The sequence below is a fragment of the Pteropus alecto genome, unplaced genomic scaffold, assembly GCF_000325575.1.
Source record: "Pteropus alecto unplaced genomic scaffold, ASM32557v1 scaffold100, whole genome shotgun sequence".
Taxonomy (NCBI): Eukaryota; Metazoa; Chordata; class Mammalia; order Chiroptera; family Pteropodidae; genus Pteropus; species Pteropus alecto.
The window spans coordinates 5,314,847-5,332,572 of NW_006430723.1; the positions used below are offsets into that span (position 1 = coordinate 5,314,847).

Consider the following 17,726-nt stretch of genomic DNA (forward strand, 5'->3'; position numbering starts at 1 on the left):
AATCTTAAAATGAGAACGCACAAGTCCAGTGCTAACACGAAGTGTGTAAGCTTATACATTGTGTTATTTGGGAATTCTCATTGCTTTACTAGCATCTGATGCAGTGAAAACTACCCTTATCTTCATATTTTATATCACATTTCTTCAAATTTAGTGGTCTCCAATGATTTCTTATACCTGGAAGGAAGAGGAGGGACTGACAGAAAGGGATGGGACAAAGGATGAAATGATGGCATAGGTTGGTGTTCCTGCTCCAACCAGGAACCACACTGTAATGGAATTTATCATTATTTTTTTAAACAACATATTCTACACAAATGATATCTTTCTATTCACAGTTAATTAGTAAGACGTGACACTTACATTTTATGAGTCTAATTAAAAGATAAGGAAAAATAAAATGACATGAAAAGGCATTGTTAGGTCCTACATTTGATTGATGCTTAGCTTTTCTATCATTAATATTCTCTTGAAAACTTCAAGGATCAAACTGCTAAGTTGTGACGAGGAGCAGGACTTCCCCACGTTCTAGGTGGAGGGCGGGTTCATATTTCCTAGACCAGAACATACACCTATAAGTCAAAGGGAATTTCTAATATCTGAGCGATCAGAACATCAAAGATTACTAGCATTAAAAGTCTCCTCGTTACTGTCTAGTCCTTATGATCCAATTTATAGAACAGGAAGTGATGTCCAGAGAGATCAAACATTTTGCTGAGAGTCACACAAATAATTGTTCTCATAACAAAAGTCAGAATACAAGTCTTTCAATTTCAGTAGTGTTGAAAAGAGTGGTGAAGAAGGTGTTATCTTCTGAATCTCTATTAACTCCCTAAGGATACTCCTAAATAATCATGCAATCTGAGTAAGAGAATGTGCCTGCTATGCAGATGCAGCTTCAAGACGGGTCCTGTCTTACTCCCAACCAGTTTCCCTCTCCTAAAACTGTTCTGTGAAGAAATTCAAGAGCTGACACTGCTTATTTCCCAGGTCTCTGTTTTAATTGGTCCTTTGAAAGGACCAGAAACATATATGTGCATCATTATGTATGAGAATATCTTACTGTCATCCTCTATAATCTTAATCGTGCTTCTTAAGCTTCTTCTGATCACTGAGGGCTACACTGGTGGTCATCTTGGTATTATTTTTTTCCCTTCATTCTTTTTTGTCTCATATTGTCACTAAAGATGTCTTTCTAAAAACCAGAAGTGTCCCTGCCTCTCTTCTGCTCTGCTTACACAGAAGAGAGTTTAAACTTCTTTCCAGTGTCCTATTTATTACAGGATCAACTGTTATGTATGAGGCTGGAAGCCGAGGAGGCTATTGGTCCTTGTATTTCCAGTGAGACTGTCTTGGTTACCTCTTGGCTTTTCCTGGTGCTTGAACAGGTCTGTAGGCTTCCATTCCATTCCATCTCATCCCATCCCATCCCATCCCATCCCATCCCATCCCATCCCATCCCATCCCATCCCATCCCATCCCATAAGTAGGATGGATCTGATGTTGCCATACAGGTTTATTGTGAGAATTAATGAAAGTGTATACAGAAACACTTTGTAGAATGGCTGACACAAGCACTACATAAATGTTAGCCATGGTGCTGGTGTGAAATAGATGCTTTCCTCTTATTTTTTTGCACTAATTTTTTTTTTTTGCCGTGTTTTTTTTCTTTTTGGAAAATAATCTAAACCCTTTTGGTTAAAAGTTAGAGATATTAAATTTCAAAAGTTATTACTTTAACAAAGTTTATATTGTAAAATTAATAAATATTAACCAACCCCTCAAAATGGACTCTACAGTTTTAGATATTTACCATCAAAGATAAGTAATGTATAGTAGTCAGATTGTCACACACTTCAAAAAGTAAATAAAAGATTCATTATTGGTGAATATGATGCTAGGAAATAAGTATAAATTGTTGTGTATCAGCTTTTGGCCCAAAACCTTCAAAAAAATTGTTTCCCAAATCATTGCCAGTAACTTTGGTTTACTGTTTGTTTTGCTCATGTCAGCAATGCTAATTCAGCAGTTCGTTCTTTGTTGTCATTTTAAATCTATTATGCTTTTTGTTTAATGATTATCCATTTATAATTATGCAAATACCAGTAGTACATAGATGAATTTTATCAGTGAATAATTGCTACATGTTATAAAATAGTCATCCTCTTCTGACCACTGTTTACATTCCTAGGTAAGCAGTAAGTCATTTAAAATCAGCACTCAGAAAGGGTGTCCATCTGTGTGCAGGATGGGCTGGAGCAAAGCGGAGAGATCCTTTGTGAATCTTTAGCAAATTTCCATCTCTGTGCCCTACTTAATTAAGCTTTGCACAACCTCATAAATTGTAGTAAGGAAAGGCCAATTTTCTCATCAGTTAACTGCTTCCAGACTGGAGTAGAACACTAGGAGATGAATAACTATTGCAAAACCACTCATACTCTTACTAGTTTAAATGCATACAGTTCAGACCTGCTGCCAGATACTGCAGGCCTTACACAGGCTGCCATGTGCAGAACCGAGACAAGTGGTGAGAGAGAGAGCTGAAGCAGTAATTCTTATATTGAGTGGGACATTGGAGAGGGCAAAGGGTGGATGATAGTAAGGTAGAGCAAGGAGTCTCATTGGAAAAAGAACACAGCAATATAGATAAAGTGAAAGCACCTAAGGGAACCAAGATGAGCATTCTAACAATTAGTGCTGCACACTGAGGTAGATAATGTTCATTTAGGCAAGAAAGTTAATAGAGCCGCACTTCTGTAGGTGGCAGATTGCTCAAAAGTAACAAGATTCTGTTTTACAGGCAATCTCTGGTCTATGACTTTCCACATGGAGTTTTCATGAATAGTAAAAAGAAGTAGCAGATGCCCATGTTCTTCATGTTTTAATTCACATTTTTTTTTTTTGAAATATGTCCCATTTAAAAAATTTATTTTGTGGTAACAGTTTTACTTCTGGTGCCTAACATTGCCTGGTGCACAGTAAGCTCTCAATGATCATTTGTTGAATGAAAGAATGAATGGATGATAGTATTTCTGGAAAGCAGATGAGGCAAAATGAACCAGTCAGTTTTAGTTACAATTGCTGTCAAACCTATTTATGTTTAAGGAAGAAGAAAAGGAATTGATAGTGCAAAATCAATGATGATGATGATGATAATTAACAATAATAATAATATCACGTATCTTTGAGCTTGCTATGTGCTTTAGCCCTTAGGTTTAAATCCATATATTTTTATCTTGGATTTCGATGAACTTAAATAAAAGTCATTGAACCATCTGCCTTCGAAAGTGGCTACTTCTGTAGGTTTAGCTTATCAAATAATTCCTGTCAGGCTAAGGCATCTCCTTCTTTAAACTACTTCTTTCTCCAAGGTAATATTTCATGAGTATTTTGTTTCATATTTTATCCTACCTCTGACCATTACATCTCCCATCTCCTTGGCTTCCTACTCTTTCCTACCACCTAAATGTGGCTTTTCCCTAGAGATCAATCCTTCACCCCATTTGATTCTCACTAAAGGGCTTTGTTTGTTGGGGTCCCATGTACTCCACATCTGTTTCTTTGGTCTCAGCCATCTGTCCTGAGGTCTAGATCTGTGTCCAACTGTATCTGTGACATGCTAATTTAGATGACTTCTAAGCATTTAACAAGTTCTTAAACTAAATCTAGTGTTTTTCTTTTGTCAAGGCTAACTTCGTTCTACTTTTATTTTTTGTTTCGGCTCAAGGAACGACCTTTTTGAATGTAGCCATGCAATCTAAAAACAGAGTCTTATCTACTTTCCTCTTCACTTAATCTTGACATCCTATGAATTCAGGTCCTTTTATAACTCATCATTTGGTCCTCTCACCTTTGTCTTCATGACCACTGGTTCATTCAGGCCCTTATTTTTTGTCTGGATCATTGCAATTACTTCCTAACTGGTTGTCCTGCCCCACTCCCAAATTCTCCCCCCGATATTCTATTATCTCTGTCAGTCTGGCTTTTCCAAAATGCATATCAGATATTATGGATTATTTACCAGTGAAATTCCATCATCAGGATAAGCTTTAAAGTTCTCAACATGATATCAAATCATTTCAGTAGGCCCCTGACTACCTCTCTTTTCTCTTATCCTCATTTCTCTCACCTTTCATTTTATGTCCTGCCATAATTAACTATCCATTATTCTTAAGACATATGATTGCTGTTTCATTCACGCGTTGCCTGTTGTCTGAACATCCTTCACTCTTTTTCTTTTTATCTAATAAATTTATATTCATCCTTACTGAGGTAGCTTATTTTTTTAAACCTTCCCTAATTCTCCCAATAACTAAACCACAATTCCTTTTGTGCATATTGATATTAAAAATATTATTCTGTTCTCAATTTCTCACTCTCCAATGTGAGCATAGGGAGGAGAGACCAGGTCTCACACATACCCTTATCTGTGTGGTTAGTGCATAGACATAAACGAAATCTTTATTGAATGAATACATAAATGAATTTGCTCCCTCTTCTGATCTAGGTGACTATTTAGTTTATTCACCCATAATTTATTCTCAGCATTCTGTACTGTTGCCATATCCCATATCAACTTCTCTACCATAAACATTCCTTGAGTTCATGAATATTCTATTATGTTCCATTGAGCATCCATTATCTTCTTGGTTGGGTTAACCCTTCACAGGTGTTATACAAAATGTTATACCGAAAAAACCTGTGTAATTTAAATCAACATCAATAGATGCACATCAAAATTCAGAGTTCAAAAGAGAACATGATATCTTCATTAAGCACAAAGAATACTTTTTCAAGTCATGCTATGTTTTTTGAAAAGCAATTAATATATCGTACATTATTCCTGTGAGACACAAACTGTTTCTTTCCCACCTTAATTTGCCTATTTAAAAATAGATGGAAAAAGGTAAATGAGTTTATACTCAAGGTGTATGCATTTCCCTTGTGGCCAGTGAACCAATTTCCTTTTCATATTTGCAGACTATTGATAGAATTATTCTTTCATCAGACATGAAATTTGAGTGTATAACCAGTTTGTGGAAATCACTTAGTCATTTATTAGGTTGATAACAGCAATTAAGTCATAATTTCTTCTGAGAAGTATAAATTGTCTTTCTGTTTTAAGTGGATCATTTAGCATTCCAAACCACAGACATAGAGTATAAATAATTTCTGGGATAAAAAGTTTGTTTCTCCTATTATAAAACATAAAAAAAAATTTCAACCGTTGATAATCCAGTGACTAATTATTCAGTTGCTGGATTATTGGGCTCATGCCGTATCTTTATTTTCCCCCCTGACTGCTTACCTTTTTACTCTTTTTTTTTTGTCTAATGTGCAGTTCTTTATTAGAAACAACATTACCTTTTTTTACTCTTTAATGATGTAACAAGGAGAAAAATTTTAGTTAGAACTGTAACATATTGGTAGGCCCACTTTTTTTCAACTATTTAAAAATGTAAAAACTTGTAAAGCACATAAAAATGAATAGAGGCCTAATTTGGTCCATGAGCCATTGTTTACCAGTTTTGGTTTAATCAAATCTTCATATGAGACTTTGAAATATCTATGGGGTTTTTATTTCTCTGACACTTACTTTAAATAGCCCTCCTCTCTCCACCTATATACACTATGTACTTAAATGCACACATTGCAAATGCCTGTTGGTTTAGCTTACACTGTATGGAAATGTAAAATACTTTTTTTTTTTTTTTTAATCAAGATCAAGGATTTTATAGTGGTAGTACACCAACCAGAGAATTTGGCTGCCTCAGCTAGTCTGCCTCACACTGAAAGCAGAACTAACATTTGTCATCATGATAGGTGCTGTGCCCACTCTGATAATTCTGCATCTCAAGCTCACTGAGCCACATCAAATAGCACTGTCTACCAAAATGTGCATCCCTAACTGTATATTAGTCTGCAGATACTAAATTCACTGTGGTGCTCTGTTGTGCTCCAGAAGCCTTTTGATAAAATTTGGAAAACGAATATTTTTGTTCACAAACTCTAAATCTGCTATCAGCAAATATTTATCAACTACTTATATGAGAAGCACTCAGCTGGATGCAGTAAAATAATACCAAAGTGTAGGAAAACATTTTAATTGATGATTTCATCTCTCTCTCTCTCTCACACACACACACACGTACACGCACATGCACACTCATACACATACCACTAACAACGTATGGTCATGCCGGACAAGAGCTGAATAGGTAAGCTGAATGATAGGTTATAAGGAGTTCAATAATGGAACCTAAAGGAGAGAGCCTTTTTACAGAGTTGAAGATAGTCAACCCTGAGTAGGCTCAATGTGGGCTTCCGAGAAGCAGCAGGGAGGAAGGTACTGAAATATTCAGTAGAGAAGAACTAATACCACAGTAACACATGAAGCTTCCTGGGGTGGGGTGAGGCAGTCATAGACCACTTTGACTGGAACCAGGTCTTCATGTAGAGTCTGGGGAGACAGAGTTTGAGGGACAGAGGCTGATGCCAGATTACTGAGAATCTTCAAGGCCAGAGGTCTTAAATATGAAATGAATGGATGTGAGTTTCTGTTTCTTTAGGCTATACTTGCTAAAAATGGCATCTCCATCCTGAGAGTTGGATGAAAAATGCATCTCATTGCTTAGTTCTATTGGGAATTGTGATGTATCTTACAAAAGGAATGATAGAAATAGAATTGGAGAATAGTTGGATAAAGTTGCAGCATCTATAAGTTGTCAGATGGTTGATTATAGGTAGTAGAGGAATCACTGAAGGTTTTGGGCCAGGGGGGTTAAGCAGAGTTTTAAGTGGTCTGTTAGGAAAAAAAAGTTGTATAAGAAAGGAGGTCAATTTAAAGTCTTGATGATGGAGTAAATGGGAGGTGATGATGTCTTGAATGAGGGGTGAGGGGTGGAATAACCATGGAAATATAAAATATTAGATAAAAAGAGCTATTTAAAATGACCGTTGTTAATATTTATTACTTTTATGTGTTATATATACTTCTAAGCTCTTTACATGTATTATCTTATTTCATTTTCTCAGCAACCCCATAGTATAGATACTGATATTATTCCTACTGTTCAAATGAGGAAATTGAGACACTCATCATTTAAGCGACCTGTTCAGCTAGAAGTTATAGCTAGGAGTTGGAGCAAGAATTCTAATCCTAGCCATCCAACTCTGTACTTTTTCACCCTGGTCCTAGTTGACATTGATGCTTGATCTTTCAACAAAAGTACCTGAGAGAATGAGACTGCAAGCAGATGTACTTTAGAGTCAGAAAAACTCAAGTGGCTTTCAGCAAGTCACTAACCCTGTGTATTCAACCCCTCTTTTATTTGAAGAGTGAGGATTCTCATGAGTTCTAATTTCTCATTAGTGCACTAAGAGAATGAAGTGAGATTGAGGGTTCTCATTTTCTTTCAGCTTCTGTTTTTCCTCCCTTAAAATGAGGTGTTAGGCTTTGGAGGTAGATGAAGAGTTTGTTCTTATGCATATTATAGTTGAGGTGGCGATTGGACCTCCAGCTGGCAATATCCAGTGTGCAGCTGTCGCTGTGGGGCTGGCTCTCAAGAGGGTCAGGACTGGATGTAGAGCTGGAATTCTCATTCACAAGCAGGTGATGAATAAGGCATGGGAGTAGTTGAGCTCTCCGAGAAATAGGGTATTCGGAGAACTTCTGAGGACAAGGAGCAGGACCTTGAGAAATACCAAGTAGTGGGGTAGATTGAAGCAGAAGAACTGGGGAGGAGATGGGAGAAGAAGCCATTAGAAGGGTACGAGGAGAACCACAGTAAAGCAGGGTCCTGTTAAGCTCAGTGAGGCTTAAAGAGTGGGTGGCTTTAAATTGTGGTAAGTACCACACAAAGTTTAAGAGGATGAAAGACAATTTTAAAAAAATGGTTCATGATGTAGAGAGTTCAAGGAGAATGAAGAGGTAATATGACAGTGTTCTCAGCAAAAGAGTAAAACAAGTTTTCTGTTTGACCCTCTAAAGACTTGATTTGACTAAAAGCATTCTGGACACTAGTTTCCTAATTAATTCATATAATGCTAAGGGTGATTACCTTTGCCCTGCTTTACCGTGATTAGTTGTAAACTAGTGTCCTTGTCAGAGTTTGCGGTTGTGCTCAGGAAGTGCCCCACAGCGACTCAGCAACACACATAGATGAGGAAGTTTGGGAAATGAAGCCAGCAGCTTCCACTAGATCACACCAGCCAGGAGGAGCTAACTTCCGGACTTTCTTACCCTTTTTTTTTTTTTTTTCCCCATCATCTTTGGTAAAGCACTGTCTTAAACAGCAGTTTCTCCTCTAACATGAAATGAATGTTGTCTTAGATTTCTCTTAAAACAAAAAATTAAATAAATGAGAATAAAAAGTGCTATATAATTGAGTCATCATCTTTCTCATTTATTTCTGATTAAATTGAACTTGATTACAAATAACATCTTAAGTGAATAAATGGCATAGTTAATTTACTTTTAAGTATATACCTGAGAACTAAGAAATCAATAAGATACTATGCAATTTAAAATTAAGGCAACTCTAAAATGGAGGTTAGCAGTTTTCTGCAGCTTAATAAAAAATGGATGATTAAAACTCAATGTCCTTGGTGTTTTCTGTTCCAAATGTTACCACAATTAGGCCAAGAGAAACTTTTCATGTAAAGATAGAAAGATTCTCACTGGGAGAGCTTGGCACAAAATGAGAAAGATGAAAATGTATCTATGTTAATTATTGATACACTACAGGGAGAATAATTGTTTACAACTGAACAAATAACATGGTTTTGATTTAGATACTCCAGTTAATTTTTAAAAATGGTCTTGATTTATGCTTTTATCTGAGACTTCAGTCTTTAAAATAAGTATTTAAAGCATTCAGAACCAGAACTGTGATCATGCCTCATTGTCAATAGATGTCTTTTATTCTCAATTTTCTGTGCTGTAAAATTCCATTTTTTTTTCTCCGGCTATAGACATTTTAATGGGAAACTGGGAGAGACTGCCTCAGGGGTCACTAGCCAAATATTTTTAACTGGATAACAAACTGTTTTAAAAGACACTGTAGTGAATGGTTAATCAATAGGTATTGCCTGGACTTATTTTTGTTTTTTCATTTTTGGATGGTATCAGGGCAGCAAAATGATACAATAAATACAATTTAATGCCTTAACAAACCTTGATTCCATTGAGACTCTAAACTTCTGTGGCCTAGGCCATTTCTAAAAGGCCAAGGCAGCATGAAGCTCTAAGCTAAATCAAAGATTGGGTTTCTTAAAGCATACTCAGGCATCTTCAGAGTTCACTTAGGCTAGGGCAGTGTTACCTCCAGCCACATGCTTTTGCTCTCCTTCTCCATGTAGCGAGACACAGGACTCTTTAATATTTGGGAGAAAGAGAAAGGAAGGAAGGACTGTGGTACCAGTGAAACATAAAACCTACCCAGTTATACTTCAAGACAGGGTAAATTACACAATTTAAATATAGAGGTAAGTAGGAGGATGGGGTGATGATTGAGATGCAAAATAAAGGAAGTGAAGATGGGCACGTTGTTGCTTATTCCTGGGTAAAGCTCAGAATAATTAATATTCACTCACTCACACATGCATTGTCATTTAGATTTCCTGTTTTTCATTGCTTTAATTACTCCATATCGGAATGACATATTCCTTTAGAAGAATGAGTTTGACTAATGTTACCTTCCTCTTTGAGATTTTTTTTCGAAATCTTTAAAAAATGAAAGTGAATGACTAGATAAGGGCATGTTGACATTTATTCTTTCTTCTGCTTGTTTGATTCGAAATAGTTATGTTGGACAGCAGGTGGTGAAGGTTTGATTTTTATGAGCTAGAGCAGCACAATTTATTATTTTCCTTAGTTGCCACCTTGAACTATGAAGGTAGTAAAAATCCAGAACACATTTATCTTACAAGGTAGTCACAGACAACAAAGAAAACCAGAGGACTTTCTTATACCACTAGCATTTGCTTTTTCCGTGTTTATAAGATTAGATTTGGGAAAACAAATGATTAAATCTGTACATACTTCATATTATTAAATTGTTTTCTTCCTTGTCTTTTTTTGACATTTTGAAAATTCTGTGTACATTTGAGATCACTTAAGTGGTTCTCTAAAGGATTTAACTAATGATGAAAGCCATAAATCTAAAAATAATAAATAAGATTTTCTCCTAGTCTTTAAGCAGTTTCTTGGCTACTTGGGAACTTGATCTGTGGGTATAAAACCACCCCATTAGTGTTATGTGTATGTGAGAGCCTTCCACTGATGTAACTGTAATTAAACATATTACTTTATGCCCCAGACATGCCAGTCTTGCTCAGTTAGTGCTTTGAGTGCAATTAGATACAAATTCAGCTTTAAGATGGCTAATTCCTAGCCAAAGAATAAGATATATTTGTTTTTCTTCTTGGCAGAAAAAGTGGATAATCATTCTTGATGACATGTTCGAAAACAGGTGATAAATTAAAAATAGGATAAAGTATCATTTTAGAGCCTTTATCCCTTGTCTTATTTCACTGGTTGCAAACCTTCATAAAGTATGAAGGAATCATGTGCCATGGCTGCTTTCATGTTTGAGATGGGAAAATGGCTGTCCCATTAATTCTTCATGGTGTTTAGCATTATGTGTGCAGAAACTTGCATGAGGGAAGCAATGTAGCTTCTGTGGCTGGATCACAGACGCCAGAGCGATAGGCCATGCCTCCCAATGCCAGCTCTGCCCTTTGCCCTGACCATGTGCCTGGACGATTATGCACCTCTCTGAGCACATTTCTTGCTATATATAATTGACATCTAGGAACATTTTATTGTGTTTCATTTTGTTTTGCAATTCCTGTTATGGTAAATTTGGTCTTCCAATTTGATATCCCTTATATATATGAAGGCAATTGATTTTGCATGTGAATAAGTACCTTCATGAAAAAAATATAAAAAACCTTTTAATTTGTTGTAATTTTTTGGTCGATTCTCAGTTTTTCCAAGTAAACAGTTTTAACATCTGCAATTAGAAATACAGTCAGCCCTCAGTATCCACAAGGGATAGGTTCTAGGACTCCCCATGGGTACCAACATCCACGGATACTTAAAGTCCTTATATAAAATGGCGTAGAACAATGCATACAGCCAGCCTTTTGCATCTATGGATCAAAAATACTGTTTCCTAGGTTGGTTGAATCTGTAGATGTAAAACCTATGGATATAGAGGGCCAACTGTATTTATTTTTTTAAAATTCACAAATAAATAGACCTGTGCAGTTCAAACCTATGCTGTTCAAGGTCAACTCTAGTTTTATCTTCTTTCTAATTTTAGTACCATTCAGTTCTTTCTCTTTTTATAGAATCTTCAGGAAAAATATTTAAATTTTTTATGATTTTGTTTTGTCTCAACATTAGTGACATTGCTTCTGTTGTTACACTCCATTGAGCCCGATATGGCTTTGGATTAAGATATTTATAAATAAATAAGTACATTACACAAACAGGTATACACAAATAAGCACACAATTAATTGCCAACAACTTCCTAGCATCCAAATTCAATGGGCGTTTTCAGTATTGATCTTATTTGTCCTCTTTTTAGAACCCCTTGCTCTTCTCCCTTGTCAACTATGGCCGTACAACCTCCGGGGTCTAGTCGGATCTCTCTTTACTGTGTTATTGATGGGCTCTTTCTCTGTTATACATTGAGGGTTTCCCAGTGTTGTATTTTGGGCTCACGGCTCTTCTCATTCTGTTACTTCTACTTGGGAATCATATTCTCATGGCTTCTACTTCTGCGGTTATCCTAATCATCCTAAATCTTTATACGTGGCCGATTTTTATGGACTTATAATCAACTTTCCACTAACCTTTTCTACTTAAAGGAATCATAGGCACTTTAAACCTGCTTTTCTTCATCTATCACAATTGTTGAAGGTCAGCAAATGTTTTCTTAAAGGCGTGATAGTAAATATTCCAAGCTTTGTGGGCCATATAGTCCCTGTCCTAACTTTTCAGCTCTGCCATTGTGGTTTGAAAAGAGCCATAGAAAGTATGTAAATGAATAGATCTGCATTCTAATAAAAATGTATCTACAAAATATATTGATGCCCATGATAGAGTTTGCCAATGTCTGCATTGTTGATGTTTCCCATGTTAGGAATTTGAGTTTTGACTCTTTCTTCTTCATGGTCATATTTTACAGATTGACATTCTGAATGTGTCCCAATACGTGCCCTTCTCTTTGCCTATTTCAACACAATCTTGCACTCTCTCCACCTGTCTTCTGGGTTCGGAAAGCTTGGCAATTGCTCCCCTGCCTTCTTCTAGTCCTGCCAAAGCTAACTTCCTTAACTGACAGAGGAAACTGTCTAAAACCAAACATTATTATGCCACTTCTATTTTTCAAACTCTTGATGATTCTTTGTTGTCTTCTTCACAGAGTGAAAACTTCTTAACAAGGCATAGAAATCTCTTTAGTGTGTGGCTCTCCTCACCTGCTTGGTCTCCTATTCCTTTTTTTGTCCCTTCAGGTCCTTGAAGAAGCAAATGCCAAGATAGATGGGATGGGACGTGTCAGGAGGAATTGCCTGTGAAGGATAAAGTGGGAAAGAACTAGTAAAAATAGACTGAGAGAATTTTTTGACTGCAGTGCAGGTCAAACATTTGTGAAAGGAGAACAAAGAAAGAAAGAGCATCTTGTGGGAGGAGCCTCAGCACAGTTCTAAGAACGTCTCAGCCAGTGGGGCATCCAAAGCAGGAGCAGAGTTTGCCTATAGAAGTCCCCATTGGGCAGGAAAGGCCTGCTCATGCTCAGTGATTGACAGGGGCGTCAAGTGTGGCTCCTTGTGAAACTGGTGGATCTATAGGTGCCATAGATGGAGAAGATCAACTAACGATGCTCATGTAGAAGTTTCTCTCAAAGGAGAGGTTTTGGGGGCATGCCCATGGTGCCATTCTTGTGACTCACACTTTACACTTCAGCTTCAATAAACCTCTTGTAATAATCTTGTTATACCATGCTCTCTCTCACTTCCAACATTTGTTCCCACTTCCTGTTCTGTCTGCAACGCCTGTTCCTGCCCCAGACTTGGTGTGGCCTGCTGTTTTACATTCTTGAAATCTTAGCTGAGGAGTAATCATCTTTAGAAAGATTTCTTTACCTCCTACCTTCCAGTAACTGAGATTGCCACTACTCAGTCATTCCTTAACGTCATCAGTATATTTTCCAAATTACAGTTGGTTGTACATGTTTTGTTTTCATTTTTGACTGGACAGTGAATCTCTTAAATAAAGAGTTATTCAGTCTGTGCCCTCAGACACCTGTTGTCACTGGCACCCATTTGTTGAATGAATGACTATACTCTCCATTATCCATTTGAAGGGCAGGATAATCCTGTTAACAAATAAGGCAGTAAGACAGATGATACTTATGCCATTATATTTGATTTAGGAGAGTTTCATAGTTTTTTAAAGAAATATATATTTATAAAGTTCATTTCAACTGAATGTGTGCAATCTGATACAGTGGAAAGAACACTGGACTGAAAATGAAAAGATCTGTGCTCAAATCCTGGTGTCCTCATTTCTTGGCAAAATGACCATGGAATAACATCTCTGGCATCATTTTCCTCTTCAGTAAGACTGAGATAGTCATATCAAAGACACAGAATTGTGGACCTATCAAACCATCTGTAATGTATTCAACTTCTTACTTTTATCGAGGTCTCTCTGCTGCTTCCTACCGTGTCAGAGTCTGCATCGAGTGTAACTCAGTGTTCCATGATTGGTCTGAACTTTTAGATCATATAGCTCCTTGTACAGAGGATGGATGATAGGTGTAATTTAAAAGCAATGCTCTACTAACTATTGTATGGGTGGTACAGGTAAATGTATTGTTCTGGGAGGTAGCCTTGAACTATATGGTCTACTGATTTATTTCAAGGTAAAATTATTATAAGTTCAACATGGGAAATAATGGGACATCAGTTATGCAGGACTAGAGAGACAGATACAGCGCTGACTTGATGGCAAAATGGAATCTGAACCTCCTTTGCTTGGAGATGAATTGTTGTGGCTACTGTCTTTACGGACATGTTTTCCAGTTGCCACTCCATAAACTGTAAGAGTGAACAGAATATTTTTTAAAAGTAAAGATGTTACTAAAACACAAAATAAGTAAAAATTACAAAACATAAAATATGCAAGTCAGATAAGCAGAAAGAAAATAGACAAGAGAAATGAAATTAAAGTAAGTCTTATTTTAAAAAAAGAAGGAAAAGATAAAGAAATATAGGCCCACAATTTTCAAACGAACTAAAATGACAATATAAGACGGAACTGAAAGATCAAAAAGATTAAAAAGAATTAAATGAGATTTAAGAATGCAAAAAAGAGAATTGAATATTTAAAATGTAGAATCTCAGTGGATTAAAATAAGTCAGTACACTTGGAAACAGCATAAAATCTACTTGCAGGAGCACACCTTTGTCATAAAGGGGGAGACAGGAAGCCTTGGCCTTTCCCTTTTCCGGTGCTGGCAAGTCACTTACTTGAAATATTCCCTCAGTGACCAAGGAGGGGAGTTTTGATCCTGGACGCTGTTGCTGCTGTGTCCTTTCCTGCCAGTAGAGGGCAGCAGCACAGATTGGTCAGGCCAGGCTTTGCTGCTGCAGGGAAGTGAGGCGATCTGTTTGCTGCTTGAAAGTGCCCCTGAAGTATGCTAGCAGAGAATCTGCCCAGGCGTTTCCTTTGTAAATCACTCCCCTATGATGCAGAAGCAAATACTTCCCCCTCACTCCACTTTGACTTTCTTTCTCCCTATGTCTTGCTCCGGGATTTAGCTCTAAGAGTTTGTTTTTCTCCTATTACTTTAGCAACTATTATCTTTTCCTTTGAGATCCTGGCTTGATTTGGTTCTGTTTTTCTTTGTTTGTTGTCTTATTCTTTTCTCATTTCCTAAAGCCTGTTTGTGATCTGGCTAGTTCTCTGAAAACACACACACACACACACACACACAAGGCACACACAGGTACAGGCAAGGCACATGAGCACTGCCTTTTATCTTTATGCCTTTTCTCTCTCCCCATTACAGTGCTCCCCATCTCCACCACAGCTATAGATTAGAATATCGTAAATGTATTGTTTCTTTTCCAGGGAAAATTTTTTAAAAGAGCTTTTCCCCGTGATCTATAAATAATGAATAATTCCATTAGAAATGTGATGAATAGTGTAACTTTTATGGAGAGTTTTTTTAAGCTCAATGTTTCAGTACATTTACTTTCCTGACAGCCGCGGGCCATGGCAGGTAGGAAGCTAGTTCGGCTGACACTGCAAATTCTCTCGCCACATTTCTCAAAGTGTGTTCCCTACGTTCTCATAGATAATGCATGAATGTTAAAGGGGACTCTTTCTATACCTGAACAAGTTTGAGAAATGCTACTCTAAACTGACTTTTTTAATGCAGGACTCCCCAAAGCATTTCATGTGATAATATGCTCTGGGCTATGCAGGATTTCTAAAGCGTATTTGGCCACAAAAAACCCCCCCTTTTTTTTTTATTAAAACATTACATCTCTAAGCTCAGTGTTCCATGGAAAATAATTTAGGAAATAATGTTCTAATGACAGTAGTACACTTTCCTTTATTCTGCAGAGAAATTGTTTCACAATTGCCCTATTACGGAGTTCAGATTTACCTCAATCTGCCAGCTTGGCACTTCTTTATATTTTTAGTCCAAAAGTATAATAAACAGCCAATATATGATTCTCAAAGCAGAACGAATAATTTTTATTATGTTTTATAATATGGGTTTCTATAAAAGCATTCTTTGAAAATTAGTAATCTTCATAGAGGAAAATAGTCTAATTATATTTGATCAAGTGTTTCTTTCATTAGAATATCAGTACTTGTACATGTTACATGGTAAAAAAATATTATAAATACATCAACTGAAAAGCAGTAGAAAGGAAGACAGAATGAAGAAGACAGAATTCAGAAGGACATTACTGGGAAGAGTCACTGCCGACGCAGCTCTAGTACAGACAGCAGATGTAGCAGGAACACCTATGTTCCCCTCCACTTTCCTTTGGGCATCTCGCCTGTAATGATAGACCCCCGCAAAGACATGCATTATTCTGAAGCCTCCACATGCTTTTTTGACACTATTTGGAGGGTTACTAGGGCACAGGGGACAGAGTCTGAGTAACATTATTCTGGGTCAAGTAAAAATCATCCACTTTCTAAGATCTAGGAGAGTGCACATGGGAATAGCTTAACTCCTGTTTGCACCCCCTGGTGCACTGGCCTCTAGACTGAAGAGGGAGCTTTGACCAGTGAGTTAATTTCCTAGGAATCCAAGATTCCAGTGCACCTTAGACCTGGTCTGTGTTTAGTGGGTGCTGCTTTTTTTCTGATTTGTCACCTGCCTGAGCTCAGTCATCAGGAGTTCATAGTCCTTGTGCTGAAAAGTTTTCTCTGCTACAGAGATTTACATTTGAACTGGATGCGGAGAATCAGATGCTTTCAGCATGGCTTTTGGCAAGCACCTTACGATGCTTTGGAGAGTTACGGCAAACAACCTATAGTTCAGACCTATTTCATAATCACTAAGCAGTTATTTTCTATTCTGTTTAAAAAAAAAAAAAAACCATGCAAGTGTCTTTTATTTTCTCCAGTCTCTTTTTAGAACTAAGCACTCTATTAGGCACAGAGCAGGTGATAGATTGACAAAGGTAAAACTACTTACTCTCTTTTGCTTTTAGATTATATTTGTAGGCAAAGTAAATTGTATATAGAGCCAGAAGATCATATACTCCATCACTACCATGCTGGTCCTCAGACCTCTGAATGTGCATGTCCAATGAAGATGAGTGTACCATTTCCTGCAGCAGGCCATTCCACTTTGGTTAACTTTGTTCCATATTTTGAGCAGAAAAAAGGTTCCCCATTGGACAAAGTCAACTTTGCTTCTCTATTTCATGCAGTTAGTCATCACACCCTTCATCAGTCTCTCCACTCCCGTGACTTGCTGGGAATAATATTCAGGTTGTGTTCCTATCCCTCTGACTATGTTTTCTATTTCTTATTTGATTCTCATTCTTCTGCATACTCTTAGAAATTGATATTAATTGGATCTTCTTTGGTCTGCTCTTCTTGTTCTATTTGTTTTACTATTAAAGCATTCACTACCTCGTGTCCAAATCCCCCTGATGATCCCAGGTCCTAATACAGGCTGATACATCTTCTGAATCATGGATGCATATTTCTGTCTACTTCTGGGTATCTCTACCTACATGTTTTCAGGTTCCTCTGACTTAGTAGGGGAAAAATTAAGCTTACATACTCTGTAACACCTTCCTTTTTAGGAAACATCTCTATTTCTCCCTTTAGCTAGGCTCCTTCAGAGCATGTTAGTACCTGTCTGGGCACTGTCAGTTCATTGTGATTAATCACACACACACACATACACATGTGCACATATTCTGAATCCCAGTAGAACACCAGTTTTTATACAAAATATATTAGTTCCGAGTAGGAAGTAACCTGCGAAATATGCTTGTTGGATGCTATTTGCCCAAATTTCAAAAGGCACCCCACCATGGGGCTGTCCGCTTCTCATGAGGCAGATGTAATCCGTACACCAGTCACTCATGTATCCCAACTTGGCCATTACATATCATGTTCTACCTCTGGGGCTCTGAAACCTTCCCATAATCCCCCCAGTGCTGCAC

General features: G+C 37.2%; 1 protein-coding gene across 6 annotated transcripts in view; it reads left to right on the forward strand.

The window, feature by feature from the left end:
• Positions 1-17,726, forward strand: part of CTNNA2 (catenin alpha 2) — a 988,991-nt gene that overhangs the window by 318,004 nt on the left and 653,261 nt on the right. The window lies entirely within an intron of this gene.